The sequence below is a fragment of the Canis lupus genome, chromosome 20 (genome assembly GCF_048164855.1).
Source record: "Canis lupus baileyi chromosome 20, mCanLup2.hap1, whole genome shotgun sequence".
NCBI lineage: Eukaryota > Metazoa > Chordata > Mammalia > Carnivora > Canidae > Canis > Canis lupus.
Window position 1 is genome coordinate 24238385 of NC_132857.1, and position 21486 is coordinate 24259870.

The window sequence follows — 21486 nt, forward strand, 5'->3', positions numbered from 1 at the left end:
GGCAGCCATATCTGTTTCTACATCTAACCCATGACCGTTCTAATTTAAAATATACTTTACATCCATCTTATTATTTTCTTCTCTATATTCAGCACCCAGGTCACATTTATATGTCCCATTGTCATCTCTCACTAGAACTAATATCATTGCATTCTGGCTAGCCTTCCCACTTGTAACTCAAGTCTTTTCGATTTTTTAAAGATGACTTTTACCTCTTTGAGAGAGACCATGAGAGAGAGTGCATGAGTCGGAGCGGGGAGAGGCAGAGGGAGAGGGAGAAGCAGATGCCCCACTGGGCAGGGATCCTGACCTGAGCCGAAAGGCAAAGGCTCAACCGACTGATCCCCCCCACACCAGGTGTCCCTAACTCTGTTCTTTTCTGAATCGTTCCCAAACCCACAACAGGTAGCCTAATAGTGAAAGCCCCAAACATCATTATGTTGTTACTTTGCTTATTAGTTCTCTTCAAAGTCTTCTCTTTGTACCTTGGATGAAATCAAAACCCTCTGAGCCAATAAATCCTGGTGTGATCTAGTCCATGCTGACTTTAGTCACATCTAATGCTGCTCTCCTATCTATCTATTCATTATGTTCCACCTTCCCTGACCATTTTTTCAATCTTTCTCAATCTTGGAGACTCCCATCAATATTTTTTTTACATTCTTCAACATCTCAATGGCTATTAAGATTTCCTATGTAGGAACTTAGCCTTAGCCTTACAACGTTCATCACATATGTTACTTCTTTAACGGGGTCTTCCCTGAACCTCTAATTTAAGAGCTAGTTCTCTCCATTATGATATTTTATGGTCATTGTCATTTTCTTTCATAGCACCTTTCCCACGTTTCTTGTAGGCACTTGTCAGTATGAATATTTCTAAAGTGACTGTCCTCTGAGTAGGCCGTGAGAAAGCTCCATGGGAACATGGGTCTTTTGCTTTCTACTGTATGGCAATGCCTGGTACAGGGACTACAATCATTGGCACTCAATATATCTGTCCAATGAGTGAGTGGAAATTCTGTATCTCATAGTTTATTTGTTCAATTATTCAATAAGCTATTATCTTGTGTAAAGCATGGTCTTCACCTCATTGGGTACAGCAGAGACAAAGAGATGCAAAAGTGCCTGCTCTGGTGAAGCTTCTAGAGTGGGAAACCAGTAATTAGCAACGAATACAAAACATCACATCGCATTTTAGAAAGAGACATGTAGCAAAGAAAAAATGGAGCAGGACAACGGAAATGAGGGGTGCCAGCGAGATGGGATTTACAGTTAGAATAAATGATCAATGTAGGCCTTCATGAACAGTTTACCTCTGGGAAAAGACTTGAAGCAAGTGAAGGCTCTCTAAGAGAAATTCAAGTCAAAGAATTTTCTAGGCAAGGGAATGAGCTAGAATGAGTCCAAGAGTGGGAACTTGTATGGGTTTCTGAGAAACAGTAAAGGAAGATGCAGAGTGGTCAGGAAGGCAGACATAGAGGTTGTGATAAAAGAGACAAGGAAGGGCAGACAGATCACGTAGGCCTTTTGACCACCATCCCCACTTTGGCTTTTACAGTGACTGAGCTGAATGAGCCTTCAAATGGTTTCAGAAGAGTTATAGGATCTTACTTTTGCTTTAAGTGGATCGAGATGGCTGCTCCATGTAGAATCTCACAGCGGGGCATGGGGAAAGGCAGGAAAACCCCACAAAAGGCTTCTGAAGAATTCAGGCAAGAGAAGATGGTCACTTGAATTAGTATCTAGCAGTGGAGATAATAGAAAACAGCTGGATTCTGGATCTATATTGAAGGTCAAGATAAAAGGTTTTTTTTTTCTGATGCACTGGATGGGGGTTTGAAAGACAGCAAGGAATTAAAGACAACTCTGAGGTCTGGAGGCTGAGTAACTGGGAAGACAGCCTTGCAGTCAAGTCACAGGGGTGAAGAATACAGAGGAGTATGTGTGGTGAGATCATGTTTATTTGCAGAAACTGGAGGAGAGGTTACATGAGTAGTTGGATATACAATTCAGTGGGAGAATGACAAATGTGGGAGGTGTCCACCTACAAACAGCACGGAAGGCAGGACAGGAGATGATCTCACTCCAGACCCGGCCCCCACCCCGGAGTGACTATAAACAGAAAAGACCAATTGCCATGCACCACGCCTCGTGCAAAGCCTCGTGCCCTTGCGTTCGGGTCGTGCTCAGGTGGGCCTTACTCCTCAACTTACCAGGATTATGGGAAATATTTCAATCTGACACATATAATAAGCATGATGCATAAGTAGGTAGCCATTTAGGACAGATCTCTCATTGTCAGACTCTTAACTGTGAAATGAATAAATTAAATTTCTTCTATCAGGTAACATTTTTATTATCATGTATATTTTCTACTTGCTAAGAAAGAAAGCAATGTGCAAATATTTTGTGGTTTAAGTAAGTATCTACAGGAATAGCCATATGGTGTGATGATGGCTAGAGGGCCTCACAGATCCTACTTTCATGCAGTGCACATGCCTCCCAGGCACAACCGTACAATCTACATTAGAGAAAATATAGCATTTGAATAACAAGAGATCACTGCGATAAACTGGGCCCATAAGGCTTATTATAAACATCTTCTAAATATAAATTGCTCTTCGAATTCTATCCTGTAGGAGGAATAGAGTTTTTCATGCAAACCAAAGAACGTCATAAAGCCGACTGGCAGACACCTAAAACCCTTATCATAGGAACTTAGTTTTTAGTGATCTCTAAATTATTACCCAGAAATACAGTTTGGATCCTAATAACTAACTCATTCCAGAAACATTCACCACGAGCTTCATGTGGTTTCCGACACGCTCTGACGCAGGCGCTGATGACACAGCGATGGGCAAAACACATCAGGCGACTGCCCCCATCCACAGGGTTTGGTCTTCCTCCGCAGGTGGAAGAGACAATGACTGAATAAATCTGTAACATGTCACAAGGTGGCGAGCACCACGAAGAGCGGGCACGCAGGGCAGGGGATCCGGGGCGGGGTGGCTGTCGTGTAAGTCCTGCGCTCAGAGATTTCCAACTAGATTATACTGTATGAGACTGGTTGACGACTGTCTGCTATTCAAGCACACATAACAGAACAAAGGCCCCATGGAGTGAGGAAAGGTGACCCAGCTTGGAAAGGGCAATCGTGGAAACAGACACCAGGTCTTCTAAATTGCCCTCAGAGATCTTTTCCTGCTAATGCAGTAGAGAGGGGCAGCATTCCTGTTCTGCAGACTAGGAGTAGGAGAGAGAGAGAAAAAAAAGCTCATTAGCCTTAGGGACAACTGCTGATGACTGTCTAATGATCACAGTTTAATAAGTGGGATATATATATAGTAAGAGTACAGTTGTTACTTGAACAACATGTGTTTGCATTGTATGGGTCCACTTCTTTATACAGTACAGCACCATAGATGTCTTTACTCCCATGATTTTCTTTTTTTAAAGATTTAGTCATTTAAGAGAGAATGAGAAAGAGTGTGTACACGAGTTGGAGGGGCAGAGGGAGAGAATTCCAAGTAGACTCACTGCTGAGCATGAGTCCCGATGCAGGGCTTGATCCAGAGACCATGAGATCATGAGCTGAGCCAAATCCAAGAGTCAGGCACTTAACTGACGGCATCGCCCAGGAGCCCAATGGCTGCACCACCCAGGCGCCCCTCTTCCTTATGATTTTAATAACATTTTCTTGGGGATCCCTGGGTGGCGCAGCGGTTTGGCGCCTGCCTTTGGCCCAGGGCGCGATCCTGGAGACCCGGGATCGAATCCCACGTCGGGCTCCCGGTGCATGGAGCCTGCTTCTCCCTCTGCCTGTGTCTCTGCCTCTCTCTCTCTCTGTGACTATCATAAATAAATAAAAATTAAAAAAAAAAATAACATTTTCTTTTCCCTAGCTCACTTCATTGTAAGATACATATTAATCTACTGGTTATATCATCGGTAAGGTTCCAATCAACAGTGGGCTACTAACTAACAGTCAAGTTTTGGCAGAATCAAAAATTATACGTGGATTTTCAGCTGTGCTGGGGGATGCTGTCGGGACCCCTAATCCCCACGTTGCGGGGAGGTCAGCTATATTCTAGTGAATTTGTAGTTCTTTACGGTATTACACTGTCCAATTTTGTCACTTCTACAAAAACCTGAAGCAGAGAATACAATGTTCATTGAAACCTGTTTCAGTAACTAAATTTGAGCTACTGTTGATGAAATTGAGTACTGTATATTTCCTGTTATGAGAGTATCTCATGCGCACGCATGCACACACACCATCCCTACAGAGCCTTGTGTGCCACTCGATGCCAGAGAAACTTCCCTGTTTTATCCACAAAGTTCACATTTCCAAAGCCAACCAACAGCACTGCACACATGGACTAGCGGTAATAGAAGTGAGGGATGTCTCGGTCCAGTTAGACCAGAGGAGTGGCAAACATTGTTGCCGCCAAAACCAACGGAAAACCTATTTACAAATATGACGGTCACAAATGACACTTCCCTACAAAACAAAAGTGGCACATCCTGCTGTCTTGTCCAAACTCTCTGTGGCCACAACCAATCGAGAGCTTCCAGCTTTCCTGCACTTGCTTGCTTCCCTTACGTTTGTCACCTCAGATACATGACTTTTCTTTTTTGCAGCTCAGGTTTTGATTTTTTGGTAACTTCTAAAACTTTCTAAGGTTTGGTTGTATTGATTTCTTCAAAGAATATTAAAACTTTCTAGCTAAGGATCTCCTACAAATGACTGTGTTGTCTTTACTTCAAATAATTAATAAACTTCCTTTGTACTTAAGAGTCATTAGGCACACACACACACACACACACACAAGAGTCATTAGGCACCATGACAACCCACTGGTTAGTTCTCAACATTTTGCAATTCAGATCACTAGTCAGCTTTCTTCCTGGTCTTCAGACCTGCTTCAATACAACAGGGAAGTATAAAAACAACTTTCATCAGTGAAAAATCCCTAGGAGTTCAGGATTGTTGCACTCTAATGGATACATGGAAGCAAATGTGTATTTCTAGAAATCAATGAATTTATGACTATAAAATATACAGCACCTGTAAATTGAAGAGCTTCTTCCTCAAAAATATAGCCAATAAAAAAGACAGTGCATACATACAAAAAAGCCTTAAATAATAAGGGAGGAAAATAAGTAGAACATGTTAAAAAGCTGGCCAAATGAGAGAGGCATCCTGCCTCTCAGGATGGTTTCCTTATCTTTTACTGCATTTTATAAATGTCATAAAATAATGATGATTTTTTTATTGGAGTTCAGTTTGCCAACATATAGCATAACACCCAGCACTCATCCCATCAAGTGTCCCCCTCAATGTTCGTCACCCAGTCACCCCACACCCCCACCCTACCTCCTTTTCTTCCACCCCTTGTTCATTTTCCAGAGTGAGGAGTCTGTCATGTTCTGTCTCCCTTTCTGATATTTCCCACTCATTTTTTCTCCTTTCCCCTTTATTCCTTTTCACTATTTTTATATGCCCCAAAAGAATGAGACATTATAATGTTTGCCCTTCTCCGATTGACTTACTTCACTGAGCGTAATACCCTCCAGTTCCAAATGATGACTATTTTACAGGAGAAAAAAACACTTTTTTCTTTAAATTAAGAGGTATCACACTGGGAGAATCCTTTCAATGACTGGGAAAAAAATACGGTCACACAATACAGTTTGCGAACAGCAGACATATACAATGCCTGTTGTCAACTTTCTCCATCATTAACCCCATGACAAAACTCTTTTAAAAGTACAAGGGGAGGCTACAGAAGGAGTTGCTTCCACCTGTATTCCTGTTTGCAGTTTCTTCCTCATGTTTGTCAAGACAGAAAGAAGCATTTTTTTTTCTTTTCTTGCTTTTAAGTCTTTAGTTTAAAAAAAAAAAGGCAAACCTATAGGATTTTCAATTTTTGGTGACAGTCATGGAAATCTGGAGACTCATGAGTTCTACGACTAGGGTTTCTGAACTGAAATTAAGAATTCAAGGATTACAGTTAAAGTCTCAGAGCAAAAGATATGAGGCTGAGTATTTTTCAACGAAAGCCCAAAGAGAAAAACAGAGGCTGACGACAGAGAAGAGCTGTGACATAAACCACAGATGATGTCGGAATTGTGATTTCTGTTAAATCTTGCCATGTATGCATGGATGTATGTACAGATACACACACATAGATCTCCGACAGTTCTTGTTCCTCAACGGTTATGCTCAAGGTTTGGTGGGGGGGAACCATCATTCTTTGTCTTGGGATATTTTGCTTACTTTTTGCTATGAATGGACATAGAAAATTAAGTATAAAGATAATTTACAGATTTCAATTATAAAAGAAAATATCAGCTTTTTAGTCCATAAAATCCAGACACCTACTGATAAAGCATCCTAGGAGAATCATCACTAGAAAAGTCCAATGGGACACACGGAAAAACTGCACGTTAACTACTTCCAAAGACAAAATTATTTTCACACTTTCTAGAGGTATTCAATATTTAATGTTGATGCCTGATGGAAAGGTCTTAAGTACTACAAACACTCAGACATTGTAGAAAAGGATGTAGTACTGCCACGTCTACCATCAATTCTATCTAAATAAGTGCTATTTTATGGTGTTAGTTATTACTGTATATAAAAGTATTGAAGACCAAGATTCTTTGGACATATTCTTACAGTTTCCCCAAATGTGTAAGATGGCAATAGGACTTTTTTGAGCATTTATTTTTTTCCCCTCCTGATTCACTAGCACCTCTCAAAAATAAGCTCTAGAGAATCATGAAGTCCATTCAATAATTTCCTACTAAACACCCTAAATTACATATAAGACCACCATGATGATATAGATCTACTCAGATTGTCAAGGAATTATTTAACTTAGATTATGAGCAGCTACATTTACCAGTGCTTCCAGTCTGGGACCTCATTTCTAAGTGTGTGAGTTGGTTCTCCTGTTTCCATAATAACCAATTTAACAATCAGCTTGGCAGTCAACTACTTTAGAGGTAGTTTCATTAATGTTAGCCCTCTTCTCATTTATACATGAATCGACTGATACTGTGGGACTACTTATTTTTCTAATATACTTGTAAAAGGGCTCTGAATTCAAAGTAACAAACCTTCTGGAAGAATTAGCTCAGGCTCTTTTGTTTAAACTCAATCTTTTCCTTGTAGAACCTCAATGTATATTTTAGAATTTTCTTCCAATACTTTAGGACTCACTTAAAGTTCTAGTCCTAATATGACAATCTCCTTTTGTTGCTGCAAGGACCTAGAAATGCAACAAAGTTATGAGCTAGAAGTTTTTCAGTTTTTGAATGTCAGTAAAAACCAAAAAGAAAAGGAAACAATTAAGAAATTCAAGAAATTAAATTGGAATACAAAGTGGTCTTCATTTCACAGGACTCCCTCTATCGTTAATCCTCACGAGAATGAAGGAAGCTACTCCCTTACTGTATAATGAAAATCGTGATTTTTGTAATGCTTTTTCCAAATCAAAAAGCTCTCAAAACTAGTTCTTTCTCTCTCCTCTTTCCTGGTTTTGGGTAAAAGACTATTCTTAGTAGATGATCTGGTACATAATGAGCACTGCTGGTTGGCTGCACACACACGTACAACAACATGAACCCAACAAGTAGACAAACATCACTCTCCTTTCATGGCATTTGTCGTTTCTAATGGCTGAGTAATATTCCATTGTATCATAGACCACAGATTCTTGTTGTTGTTGTTGTTGTTTTCTCAACTTTATTGAGGTGGTGGGGGGAGTCAGGGAAGGAAGAGGTGTGGACTTGAAGGTTTTTGTTTTTTTAATGCAAAATAATTTATTTTGTGTTTGATACCAGATGAGACGATAAGGGTGATGGTGCTCATGCCCATACGCCGGCTCCAGGTGAAGTGCTCTAGGCTTCGGGCTCACTCTGCTACCTAAGAAGGTCTTTCTCAGCTTTAGCTCTACACAATGCTTGTGACTCAGCGCCTTGCAGGTTTGGGCATTATGGAAACTTTCACAGACTTGCTGAAGGGGATGGTGCCCTCGATGCTGGTTTCCACCTGGGGTGACACTTCGCCACCGTCAATCCAGGGGGATTTGGGAATGCGGGAATTGGAGTTGTAGGCCAGCAGCAGCCTCACATCCACCTGGCATGGTTCTGTCCAGGCAGTATGGGAGGGGTACACCTGAGTGATAAGCCGGTGGCGCCCTGGGCCAGGATTCTGCAAGTCTGCCGGCTTAGGATGAATCATCTGAGCCTGGCCATCTGGATAGAAGACCTGGACCTTCACAGCACTCTGAGGGTCCTGGACATTTTCCAGGGTCACATCGACATGCAGGGCCACAACCAATCCAGATGTAAACTGCAAGGGGTTGTCTGACTCACCTGCTGGCTCAATGATGCTGGCTGAAGTGTGTGGATCTGCTCTGGAAGGGGGAGGTGCAAGAAGGTACTCTGCCTCAGCATGGTCCGTAGAATTTTGACCACTTCCACAGGTTTGGATGTCATGAGTCGGGGCATAAGGTCAAGAAGTTTGTCCACAAAGCTGTCCTTTAGGTGGGGCAAATCCGCAATAAAACACCTCTGAAAAAAGTCCACTTCCTGTAAAAAGTTTTGACACATCCCAAATAAGGGGTCAACTCCTCGAGTAGTCCGTGCTGTTACTATAAGTTGCAAGGCTTTGGCCTGCAGCCTCAGGTGATGTATAATCACCACCTGTTTATTCTCCACACCACTGTACATGAACTCCATTTGGTAGGTCTCTTCCATGATCTGTTTTGCTGCTGTGGAGGCCAAGTCACTCTGCTTCAAATATAAAGGGGCAGCCACATTCCAGAGCTTTTCTTGCAAGGCCTTGAGGAGAAGAAGCTGACACCAAAGATAGGTAGCCGAGAACTCCTAGCAGCGACTCCTGCTAGTTCAGACTGAAGTTCTCCACGTTTTTGAAGATCCTGGATGGTGAACTCCAGCAGCTTCTGGGTTCCCTGAGGGTTCCGGTGCTCTGAAGACTGTACACCCTTTCAGAGCTCTGCTGCAGGAACTGATGGGACGGGTCCTCATGGGGCGCAATACCGGGAGAAATGGCCGATGACACTAGTTTTCTACCTGGTAACCTTAAGGCAGGAACAAGATGAGAAAGACTGTCTCAGAGGTAGGCATAATGCCTGAAGGTATGATCTGAGAACAGTGCTGGCATTGTTGAACAGGTTTTAGCAGCATTAAAAATAAGAACCAAAACTGCAATGTAAGCTGGTTCATCCATGTCTGGTTCAGCTGTGTCAAAAAATGGATGGGTGCTCAGGAGCTCTGGCACCAAGGGAAGCACCAGGGTTGGATGCCGACTTCCCAGAAACTTCAAGCACTTCCATATAGAGTCCCTATCAGTAGGGTACTTGGTTAAATTTTTCAGCAGCTCCGCCAGTGCAAGATGAATCCCTTCTTTAGTCGAAACATTAGTACAGCATAAAAGTTCATGAAGAGCCTCTCGAATATCTCTGGATGAATCCTCTAACACAGCCAGGACAGTGTCAAGCTGATCCTCTCGGAGAGTGATATTATTAGAAATTTTTCTCATGCTGTGTATGGGCTGCAGATGTACTTCCTCAATTTCATCATTAAACATGTCAACCAGGAAATCAGGGCGGCACTTCTCCGCAAAAGAAGGTGAAGATTGGGCCAGCACGCAGAGAGCCTCCACAGCAGCAATGAGGACCTCATACATCTCATCTTCCAATCCCTGAACAAAGGCTCCACAAGCTCCTGACTCAATCAAGTTCACAGCTCCTGTATCTATTTCTTCTTTGGGAGCATCACCTCCTCACTTTCTGCCACTGGAAAACTCTCCTGACCTGTAAAGTTCCTTGGCATGTTCATGTGCAGTGCATTTTCTCCTGAGATCGGACATGAGCTTCTTGTCGAGTGTTTGCTCCAGGAAATGAGAACTGACTTGTTCCATTGAGCCCAACAGCTTTGCAGCCTGAACTCGAACCACCCAGGAGCCATCATTGACCATGGGGCAAATTTTTCCAAATGCATCACCAACTAAGCGAATTTCTTCATTAGAAGAAGGAATGGGGACAACGCTTTCAGGATAGAGCTGACTGACAACCCAGATAAGTTGGACTGCAGCACTGCGCCCTTGTTCATAGTCATCAGACAACAATTTACAGGCCTGATTATAAATTGCTTGGTGTAATTTCAGTCCTCTCTCATGAAGCTGCAACATGGCTTTTATAGCTGCTGTTCTGACACGTGGGTCTTGGTCACTGAAGTAATCCCCTATCATCTTCTGGACATCTCTGACAGCTAGGCCTTCTCCATCTTTTGTGACACTTTTCTCCAAAGAGCCAAGATTGCCAAGTAATTGCAGGCACTTATTTCTTACACCATGAGACGTATCTGTGAGGTGCTTGCAGGCTACATCAACTAATCCCATCTGGATAGCTTGATTCTCTGGGAGTCTGGTGCCAGTTGCAAGCAAGCTGTCCAACAGTTGAGCAAGGACTTGATGAGACTTTTCATTCTGCAGGATGTTAATGGCATCATCCATAATGCAGTCTGGTGAAAATCCTGCAGTCTTTGATAATAAACCCAACAATGATGCAATTTTCAGTCTCACAGATGGATCATTCTCCATAATAATGTTCCAAGAGAATCCTAACTACTCCTTCCACACTTTCTGCTTCAACAGGCTTTCTGGCAAACTGGAGTAGATACTGCAAAGCATCCGCTGGGAAGGGAGCTTTACACAGATCTACGTGGAGTGCTGCAGATTTACTTGGTTTTGTCAATCGCAGTTTCTTGGTTGCAATTTCCTCCTGTTGTTGCTGGACCTCCTTAGTGAATTCGTCGTACACTCGTTTCTTTAGGTGAGCCGCCATGACTTCCCGCCAGACCACAGCTTCTTGATCCATCATCTTTCGATGGACACCGAGGTTCCTTCCACAGTTTGGCTATTGTGGACATTGCTGCTATAAACATTGGGGTGCAGCTGTCCCGGGTATTATGCTGAGTGAAAACAGTCAATCGGAAAAGGACAGACATTATATGGTCTCATTCATTTGGGAAATATAAAAATTAGTGAAAGGGAATAAAGGCAAAGGAGAGAAAATGAGTGAAAGTATCAGTGAGGGTGACAAAACAGGAGACACCTAACTCTGGGAAACAAACAAGGGGTAGTGGAAGGGGAAGTGGGTGGGGGTGGGTGACTGGGTGATGGGCAATGAGGGGGGCACTTGGCGGGATGAGCACTGGGTGTTGTGCTATATGTGGACAAATTGAACTCCAATAAAAAATTAAAAATTCTGGGGATCCCTGGGTGGCGCAGCGGTTTGGCGCCTGCCTTTGGCCCAGGGCGCGATCCTGGAGACCCGGGATCGAATCCCACATCGGGCTCCCGGTGCATGGAGCCTGCTTCTCCCTCTGCCTGTGTCTCTGCCTCTCTCTCTCTCTCTCTCTCTCTCTCTCTGTGACTATCATAAATAAATAAAAATTTAAAAAAAAAATTAAAAATTCAAAAAAAAAAAAGAAAATGGGCCCTTTATGTAAAATAAGCAAACATTTAACTGATGTATTCAGTAGGTCCAATAAATGGAAATGTATGACACTAAAAAAAAAAAAAAACACCAGGGAAATCTTCAGGGTTCTAAAGTATGTCATTGTTTTTCAAAAGATATCCGAGTGATATAAACAGGAACACCACAAGTACAGAAGTAAAAGCTGCTGAAGGCACAGATACGAACAATTTCACTACTATGTTAAATGCCGTAGATCATCATGAGAAAGATTTAAATGCATCAGTAAATAAGAATCTTTAAGTTTTGGACACAGTTTTTTTTTTTAACATAAGCAAATATGCAATAATGTATTTCAAATGTGAAAAAGTACCTGTACCCATGGCCACCCTGGAGGAAGAGCATGCCAAGGGGCATGCTATCGGGATCCCCCACATGACAGAGCAGCCACCTGCCTCAGTGAAGCAACCGACCTCGGCCACTGAGCAACATCCTAAACGAAATCAAGAGCCCGCCAGAGCTACTACACTGGGGCAAGCTGAAACTTATGGGCCTGAGCAGTTTGAGCCGGGCATGGCAGTTGGTGCTGAGTGCATGGCCCGAGCCGAGATGCTAGCTGCTGAGGCCAAGTCAATTTACAAGGCAGTCACACCTCTGATTCACTGTCCCGACCTGGAGGAGCCACCTACACACTTGGCCACCCTGCAACAAGAGCTCCCCCAGGTGCCCACTATCAATGTCCCCGGCATGCCATGCCAAAGGAATCACCTGCCTCAGTGCAGCAACCAGCTTTGGCCCCTGAGCAACATCATGTCAGCAGCCCACCCCAGCTCTGAAGGTGGGGCCTGATGAAGCTTCTGGGCCTGAGGTGATCGAGCTGGGCAGGGCTGTCGGTGCTGAGTGCTTGGCCAGAGTAGAGATACCAGCTGCTGAGTTGAAGCCAATGCATGAGGTGGTCAAATCTCTGATTCACTCTCCCAACAAGGAGGACCCACGTGCAATCTTGGCCACCCTCGCAGTAGATCATGTCCCAGCGCATGCTATCAGGGTCTGCCACATGCCGGAGCAACCACTCGTCTCAGTGGAGCAAATAGTGTCCACCCCTGTGCAATATCCTGAACCACCTCAACAACTGGCCCCAGCTCCTACCTTGGGGCCTGCTAAAGCTTCAGGGCCAGAGGTGATTGAGCTGGTCATGGCTCGAGCCGAGAAGCCAGCTGCTCAGACCAAACCAATGCATGTGGTGGTAACACCTCTGACTCACTGTTCCGACATGCAAGAGCTACCTGTACCCGTGGCCACCCTGGAGGAAGAGCACGCCCAGGTGCATGCTATCGGGTTCCCGCACATGCCGGAGCCGCCACCTGCCTCAGTGGAGCAAATGACTTTTGCCACTGAGCAACATCCTGAACCAAATCAAGAGCCTGCCAAAGAGACTACAGTGAGGCCAGCTGAAGCTTCTGGAGATGGAATACTTCCAAACTCGTTCTATGAGACCAGCATCACCTTAAGTCCAAAAGCAGACAAAGACCCCACCCGACCAAAAAGGAGAGTTATAGACCAATGTCTCCGATGAACATGGATGCAAACGTTCTCAACAATATACGACCCAATAGGATCCAACGGTACATTGAGAAGTTACTCACCGTGACCAGGTAGCATTTATCCCCGGGATGCAAGGCTGGTTCAACACTTGTCAAACACTCCATGTGACTGATCAGATCTGCAAGAGAAAAAACGAGAACCAGATGATCCTCTCAATAGATGCAGAGAAAGCATTTGACAAAATACGGCATCCATTCCTGATCCAAACGCTTCAGAGTATAGGGATAGAGAGAACATTCCTCAGCATCTTCAAAGCCATCTATGAAAAGCCCGCGGCAAATTATCATTCCCAAGGGGGAAATGCTGGGAGCCTTTCCCCGAAGAAGATCAGGAACGAGACAGGGATGTCCACTCTCATCACTGCAATTCAACATAACACTAGACGTCATAGCCTCAGCAATCAGGCAACAAAAAGAAATAAAAGGCATTCAAATCGGCCTAGAAGAAGTCAAACTCTCCCTGTTCACAGATGACATGATACCATACACCTGGAAAACCCAAAAGACTCGACCCCAAGACTGCTAGAACTCATACAGCAAATTCGGCAGTGTGACAGGGTACGAAATCAATGCCCAGAAACCAGTGGCCTTTCTAGACGCTAACGATGAGACTGAAGAAAGAGAAATTAAGGAGTCAACCCCATTTGGGATGGCACCCGAAAGCATGCGCTACCTAGGAATAAACCTAACCAAAGAGGTCAAGGATCTCTATCCGAAAAATGACAGAACACGTCTGAAAGAGACTGAGGAAGACACAAAGAGATGGCAAACTATTCCATGCTCATGGATCCGAAGAATGAATACTGGGAAAACGTCAACGTGACCCAGGGCAATTTACACAATGCAATCCCTATCAAAATACCATGGACTCTCTTCAGAGAGCTGGAACAGATCATCTGAAGATTTGTGTGGAATCAGAAAGGACCCCGAATGGCCACAGGAAGAGTAGCCAAGAAAACCACAGCGGGGGGCAGTACAATGCCGGATTTCAGGTTGCACTGCAAAGCTGTGCTCACCAAGACAGTGTGGTACAGGCACAAAAACAGACACATCCATCAATGGAACAGAAGAGGAATCCAGAAGTGGACCCTCCACTCAGTGGTCAAGACCACATATTCGACCAAGCAGGAGAGACCATCCACTGGAAAAAAAGACAAGTCTCTTCCATAAATGCCACTGGGAATGCTGGACAGCCACATGCAGAGGAGTGAACCTGGACCACTGTCTCACACCAGACACAAAGATAAACTCAAAATGGATGAAAGATGTAAATGTGAGATGAGATTCCATCAAAACCCTAGGGGAGATCACAGGCAACACCCTTCCCGAACTTGGCCACAGCAACTTCATGCAAGATACACCCACAAAGGCCAGAGAAACAAAAGCAAAGATGAACTATTGGGACTTCATCGGGATGAGAAGCTTCCGCACAGCCAAAGAGACACTCAACAAAACCAACAGACAACCTCCAGAATGGGAGAAGCTACGTGCAAATGACCCGTCGGGTAAAGGGCCAGCATCCACGATCTCTAAAGAACCCATTCAACTCAACAGCAGAGAAACCAACCATCCAATCCGGAAATGGGCAAAAGACACGAACCGAAATGGCACAGAGCAAGACGTCGACGTGGCCGACAAGCCCATGAGAAAATGCGCCGCATCACTGTTATTTCCATCAGGGAAACACACGTCAAAAGCACAACGAAATCCCACCTTACACCGGTGAGAATGGGGAACATTGGCCAGACAGGAAACCACAAATACTGGACAGGATGTGCAGAAAGGGGAACGATTTCAAAATTCAACAATTTCAGAGGTAGCCATATTCACCTGAAAGGGACCAAGGGGGAGGGGGGCATGCTGCCGGCCAGGCTGGGGAGCTTAGGGAGGGACCTGAGAGCGGGGAGGGGGTGGGGGGAGGAGGAACAGCCAAGGGCCTTGGGGGGCCTGGGGGGGCCCAGCAGCCCAGGCCCTCAAGCCACCGCCCCAAGGCCCTGTCCTGACATCGCAAGGTGCCTGCATCCTAACCCCTCTGAGCAGCCGCGGATGGGTTCGGCGGCACCTCCCCGAGCCCCGGTGGAGGGGCCCCACACCCTCCCTGAGCCGCTCCTGTGAGACCTGACCTGACACGTAGGAGGCCCCGCCGCCGCCCCCCTCCGAGAACAGGTGCCACCACTCCTCCCCCGCGCAGCCCTCTGCCCGGCACCCTGGCGGCCCAAAGGGTGTCCGCCGGGCTCGCCACGGGGGCGCCTCCATGCGGCCCCCAAGACTCACTGTCCCCCTCCGGTCCCTCCCAGGCACCCGCCGCGCCACCAGCGAGGGCCAGATGCCTCTCGCACAGCCACCCCGGGGCCCGTCACGCCTCCCGGGGCCCACGCTGACCTGCGCGCCGGGGGCCGAGGCCTGCAGAGCCGCTGCCGCGAGCCCGGAGCGCGGGGAACCGCGGGGAACCGCGGGGAACCGCGGGGAACCGCGGGCCTGGACTGGGGGCGCGGCCGCGCAACCTCCTGCCGTGCCCAGGTCGCCGCATCTGCGCACAGCTCCTCCTGCGGCCACGCCCCGGCCCCCTTCAGGTCAAGCTCGGGCTCAGGCGCCTGGGCAAGCTCCCGCCCCGCCCCCGCCACGCCCCCCGCAGACCTGCCACACAGAGGCCCGCCCTCCGCGGAGCCTACAGGGGACCCGAGACCGCCTCTGCCTCCCCCCGCTAGTCTAGTCGGGGCGCCGGGGCCGAGGCCTTGCGCCCCGGCTCAGTCCCGAGGGACACCTGCTCACGGAGGCACGGAGCCTCTCTCTGGCTCTGTGTCTCCATCCCTGTCCCTCCGTCCCGGTCTCTGTCTCTCCCTCACTGTCTCCCTCGCTCTCCCTCCCGGTCTGGCCCTGTCTCCCTCCCAGTCTCTCTGCCTCTGCCCCCACCCCCATCTCTCTCTCTCTCCCTCTCCCTCCCAGTCTCTGTGTCCCTCCCAGTCTTTCTTCTCTTACTGCCTATCATGGCCTGTCCCTCGCTGTCTCTCTCTCCCTGTCTCTGTGCCTACCTTCTTGTCTCTCGGACTCTCACTTGTCTCCCTCCCTGTCTCATTCTCTCCATCCTGTCTCTGTCTCGCTGTCTCCTCCCTCCCTGTCTCTGACTCTCCCCTCCTGTCTCTCGGTCTCCCTCCCTGCACCTTGGTCTCTCCCCTCTGTCTCATCTCTCCCTCTCTGTCTCTTGGTCTGTCTGTCCCTCCCTGTCTCTGGATCCTTCCTTCCCTGTCCTGTGTCTCTCCCCCATCTCGATCTCTCACCCCCGTCGTCTCAGTCACTCCTCCCTGTCTCCATCTCTCTCTCCCTCCCTGTCTCTCGGTCTCCCCCTCGCTTTCTCTCCGTCTCCCTGCCCACCTCTATCTATCTCTCCCTCCCTGTCTCTGTCCATCCCTCCACTTCTGTCTCTCCTTCCCTGCCTCGGTCTCTCCATCCCTGTCTCTCGCCACCCGTCTCCATCTGTCCCTCCCTGTCTGTGTGTCTCCATCCCTGTCTCTCTCTCATCCTGTCTCTCGGCCTCTCCCTCACTGTATCTCGGTCTCCCTCCCTGGCTCTGGCTCTCACTCCCTGTCTCTCTGTCTCCCCCTGCCTGTCTCTCTGTCTCCCCCTGCCTGTCTCTCGGTCTCTCCCTCCCTGTCTCTGGGTCTGTCCCTCCCTGTCTCTCGGTCTCCCTCCCTCTCTGTCTCTCCCACGGTGTCTAGATCTCACCCTCCTTCTCTCTGTGTCTCGGTCTCTCCCTCCCAGGCTCTCGGTGTCTCCCTACCTGTTTCCCTGACTCTCCCTGCCTGTCTTTCTGTATCTCCCTCGCTGTCTCTGTCTCTCCATCCCTGTCTCTCTGACTCTCCTTCCCTGTGTCTGTGTCTGTCTCTCCCCGCTGCCCCATCTCAGTCTGTCCCCGCCCTGCCCCCCACCCCGTCTCCTCTCCCGCCCTCTCTCTGACTCTCGCTCCCTGTCTCGCCGACTCTCCCTTCCTGTGTCTCTGTCTCTCTTCGCGTCTCTGTCTCTCTGCCAGTCTCTGTGTGTCTCCCTTCGTGTCTCCCAGTCTCTCACTCCGTCTCGTTCTCTCCATCCTGTCTCTGTGTTCCCCATTCTGTGTCTCAGTCTCCCTCCCTTTCTCTCTGACTCTTCCTCCCTGTCTCTCAGTGTATCCCTCCCGGGCTCTCAGTGTCTCTCTGTCTCTGTCTCTCCCTCCCTGTCTCTCTGACTCTCCTTCCATGTCTGGCTCTCTCCCTCCCTTCCTCATTCTTCCTCCTTGTCTCGGTCTCTCCCTCACCATCTCGCTGTCTCTCCCTCCCCATCCCTATCTCTCCCTCCCTGTCTGTGTCCCCCTCCCTGTGTCTGTCCATCCCTCCAGTTCTGTCTCTCCTTCCCTCTCCACGTTAATGAAACAAAGGATGAGAACCGTAGGATTCTCTCAATAGATGCAGAAAAAGCATTTGACCAAATAGACCATCCTTTCATGATGAAAACCTTCTGCTGGGTACGCATACTGGGAAAAAAACCTCAATTATCATAAAACCCATGTACAAACGACCCAGAGAGGGAACGTGCTCTTCATTGGGAAAAACCTGGAGCTTTTCCCTTAAGGTCAGGAACACGACAGGGTGTCCACCCTCAGCACTCTCATTCGGCAGAATAGTAGTGGTCCTCGCTTTCCCAGCGACATTCCGAAACAGGAAAAAAAAAGGCATCCGGATCGGCAAAGAAGTCAAACTCTCACTCTTCACAGAGGACATGACACTCTATGTGGGAAACCTCACACAATCACTAGACTAGATCGTACGTAAGGGATCTATCCAACAAGACGACCTAACTAACGATCGTGGGTATCTATGCCCTGAATGTGGGAGTTGCCACGGATATCAATCAATCGCTAAGCAAAGTTAAGACATACTTAGATAATAATACCCTTTTACTTGGAGACTCGAATACGGCGCTTTCTGCAATTGACAGGTTTTCCAGGCACAGCATCTCCAAAGAAACAAGAGCACTAAAGGATACAGTGGACCAGGTGGATCTCACAGATATTTACAGAACTTTACATGCAAATGCAACTGAATTCACATTCTTCTCAATTGCACGTGGAACTGTGTCCAGAAGAGACCACATACTGGGTCACAAATCAGGTCATAATCGATACCAAAACTTTGGGATCGTCCCCTGCATATTTTCAGCCCATAATGCTCTGAAACTAGAGCTCAACCACAAGAAGTTTGCAAGGATTTCAAACACGTGCAGGTTAAGGACCATCCTGCTAAAAGGTGAAAGGGTCAACCAGGACATCAGAGAAGAATTAAGAAAATTCACGGAAACCAATGAGAACGAAGATACAACCAACCGTTCAGAATCTCTGGGATACAGCAAAAGCGGTCCCAAATAGGGGAAATACATCGCAATACAAGCATCAATCCAAACACTGGAAAGAACTCAAATACGAAAACTAACCTGGCACCTAAAGGAGCTGGAGAAGGACCAGCAAATGAAACCTTCACCCAGCAGAAGACGACGGTTAATAAAAATTCGAGCAGAACTCAATGAAATAGAGAGCAGAAGAACTGAGGAAACACATCCACAAAACCAGGTGGTGGACCTCTGAAAGAACCAATAAGAGAGAGAAAAACCATGAAGCCAGCCTTATTAAAAGAAGAGAGAAAAGACTCCAATTAACAAAAACACGAATGAGAAAGGAGAGATCACCACCACCACGTAGGAAATACAAGCGATCTGAAAAACTCATCCTGAGCAGCTATACGCCAATAAATTGGGCAATCGAGAAGAAACGAACGCATTTCCGGAAAACCACAAACTACCAAAAACGGAACAGGAAGACACAGAAAACCCCAACAGGTCAATATCCAGGGAGGAAATTAAAGCAGTCATCATCAAAGACCTCCCAGGACACAAAAGTCTAGGGCCGGGTGGCTTCCTGAAACACTGTGGAACACGTCGGAAAGAAACTGAGGAAGACACAAAGAGATGGAAAAGGGTTCCACGCTCCTGGGTTGGAAGAATTGATATTGGGGAAAATGTCAACGTGACCCAGGGCAATATACACAACTAATGCAATCCCTGTCAGAAATAGCACGGACTCTCTTCAGAGAGCTGGAGCAAGTCCTCTGAAGGCTGGTGTGGAATGCGAAAAGACCCCGAACGGCCACGGGAAGAGTCGCCAAGAAAACCACTGCGGGGGCAGCACAATGCCGGATTTCACGTTGTGCCACGAAGCTGTGACGGGCAAGACAGTGGGATACTGGCACAAAAACAGACACGCCGATCAACGGAACAGAAGAGAGCATCCAGAGGTGGACCCTCAACTCTATGGGCAACTAATATTCAGCCAGGCAGGAAAGACCATGCACGGGGAAAAAGAAAAGACAGTCTCTTCAATAAATGCTGCTGGGAACACTGGACAGCCACACGCAGAAGAATGAAACTGGACCATTCCTCTCACACCATACACAAGGATAAACTCAAAATGGATGAAGGATCTCAATTTTGCAAGACAAGAGTCCATCAAAATCCTAGGGCAGGACAAAGGCAACAACACCCTTCTTGAACTGGGCCACAGCAACTTCGTAGAAATGACATCAGCCACGAAGGCCAGAGAAACAAGAGCGAAGAAAAGGATTCCTGGGACTTCACCAAGATGAGCAGGTTCCACACAGCAAAAGAAACACCCGACAAAACTCAAAGCCAACCCACAGAGTGGGAGAAGACATGTGCAAATGACCCTGTCAGGTAAAGGGCCAGCATCCAAGATCTCTGAAGAACTTCTGCAACTCCACAGCAAAGAGACCAACGATCCAATCCGGACGACGGGCAAGAGACATGAATGGAAATGTCACAGAGGAAGACTAGGCATGGCCGACAAGCACGTGAGACAATGCTCCGCATCACTGGCCGTCAGGGAGATATGGGTCAAAAGCACCACGAGATCCCACCTGACACACCAGCGACTGCGGTGAACGTTAACAAGATAGGAAACAGCGAAGGTCGGCGAGGATGTGGCGAAAAGGGAACCCTCTTGCACTGCTGGTGGGAATGTGACCTGATGCAGCCACGCCTGGAAAACCGTGTGCAGGTGCCTCAGAGAGGTAACAACGGATCTGCCCTGCGATCCAGCATGGGGGTGCACTGGTGGAGATGTACCCCAAAGATACAGATGCGGGGAAACACCGGGACACGTGCACCCTGAGGTTTCGAGTTGCAATGCCCACGATAGCCACACTGCGGAAGGAGCCTCGGTGCCCATCGAAAGATGAATGGATAAGGAGGGCGAGTGGTCTCTGTACACGATGGAAGATTACTCAGCCATCAGAAACGACAAACACCCACCATTTGCTTCGATGTGGATGGAACCAGAGGGTATTATGGCTGAGTCAAAGAAAAAGAAGGCAGTCGGCGAAGGACAAACATTCTATGGTCTCGTTCTTTTGGGGAGTATGAAAAAAATAGTGAAAGGGAACAGAGGAGAAAGAAGAAAAAAATGAGTGGGAGATGGCAGAAAAGGAGACAGAACAGGAGAGACTCCTAACCCTGGGAAATGAACAAGGGGTGGAAGAAAGGGAGGAACGCGGGGGGCGGGGTTGACTGGGTGACGGGCACAGAGGGGGGCACTTGATGCGATGAACACTGGGGGAGTTACACTCGATGTTGGCAAAATGACCTCCAATAAGAAAGAAACCTATAAACAAACACACAAACCTCCCAAGACACAAAAGTCCAGGGCCAGATGGCTTCCCAGGGGAATTCTATCCACCGCTTCAAGAAGAAAGACTACCTATGCTACTAAAGCTGCTCCGAAAGATAGAAAGAGATGGAATACTTCCAAGCTCGTTCTTGGAGGCCAGCATCACCTTAACTCCAAAACCCAAGACCCCAAAAGGGGACAATGCTGGACCGATGTCCCTGATTAAGGCGGACGCACACCTTCTCCACAAGATATGAGCCAACAGGATCCGACGGGACATGATTAAGAAGTTACTCACCACGACCCAGTGGGGTTAATCGCCAGGGTGCAAGGCTGCTTCAGCACTCGGAGAACACTCGATGGGCTTCATCAGATCTGCAAGAGAGAAAACAAGAACCAGATGATCCTCTCAAGAGACGCAGAGGAAGCATTTGACAAAATACGGCATCCATGGCAGATCCAAACCCTTCAGAGTACAGGGATAGAGGGAACGTCCCTCAGCATCTTCAAATCCATCTACGAAAAGCCCGTGGCAAATTATCATCCACAATGTGGAAACACTGGGAGCCTTTCTTCGAACATCAGGAACGAGAGACAGGGATGTCCACCCTCACCACGTCTTCTCAACATACTACTAGACATCTCGGCCTCAGCAATCAAGCGA

At 47.2% G+C, this 21486-nt stretch overlaps 1 long non-coding RNA gene and 1 pseudogene across 7 annotated transcripts in view; both read right to left on the reverse strand.

Annotated features, from left to right (window-relative positions):
* LOC140611769 (uncharacterized) overlaps positions 1-21201 on the reverse strand; it is a 192139-nt gene extending 170938 nt beyond the window's left edge. For all 7 annotated transcript variants that reach the window (XR_012012964.1, XR_012012962.1, XR_012012958.1 and 4 more), the window contains exons 1-2: positions 21121-21201; positions 13160-13236 (exon numbers count right to left, since the gene is read on the reverse strand). This is a non-coding gene — a long non-coding RNA (uncharacterized lncRNA). The remainder of the gene's footprint in view (positions 1-13159; positions 13237-21120) is intronic.
* Positions 7722-11164, reverse strand: LOC140611768 (integrator complex subunit 4 pseudogene; annotated as a pseudogene).
* Positions 21202-21486: the final 285 nt, after the last annotated feature.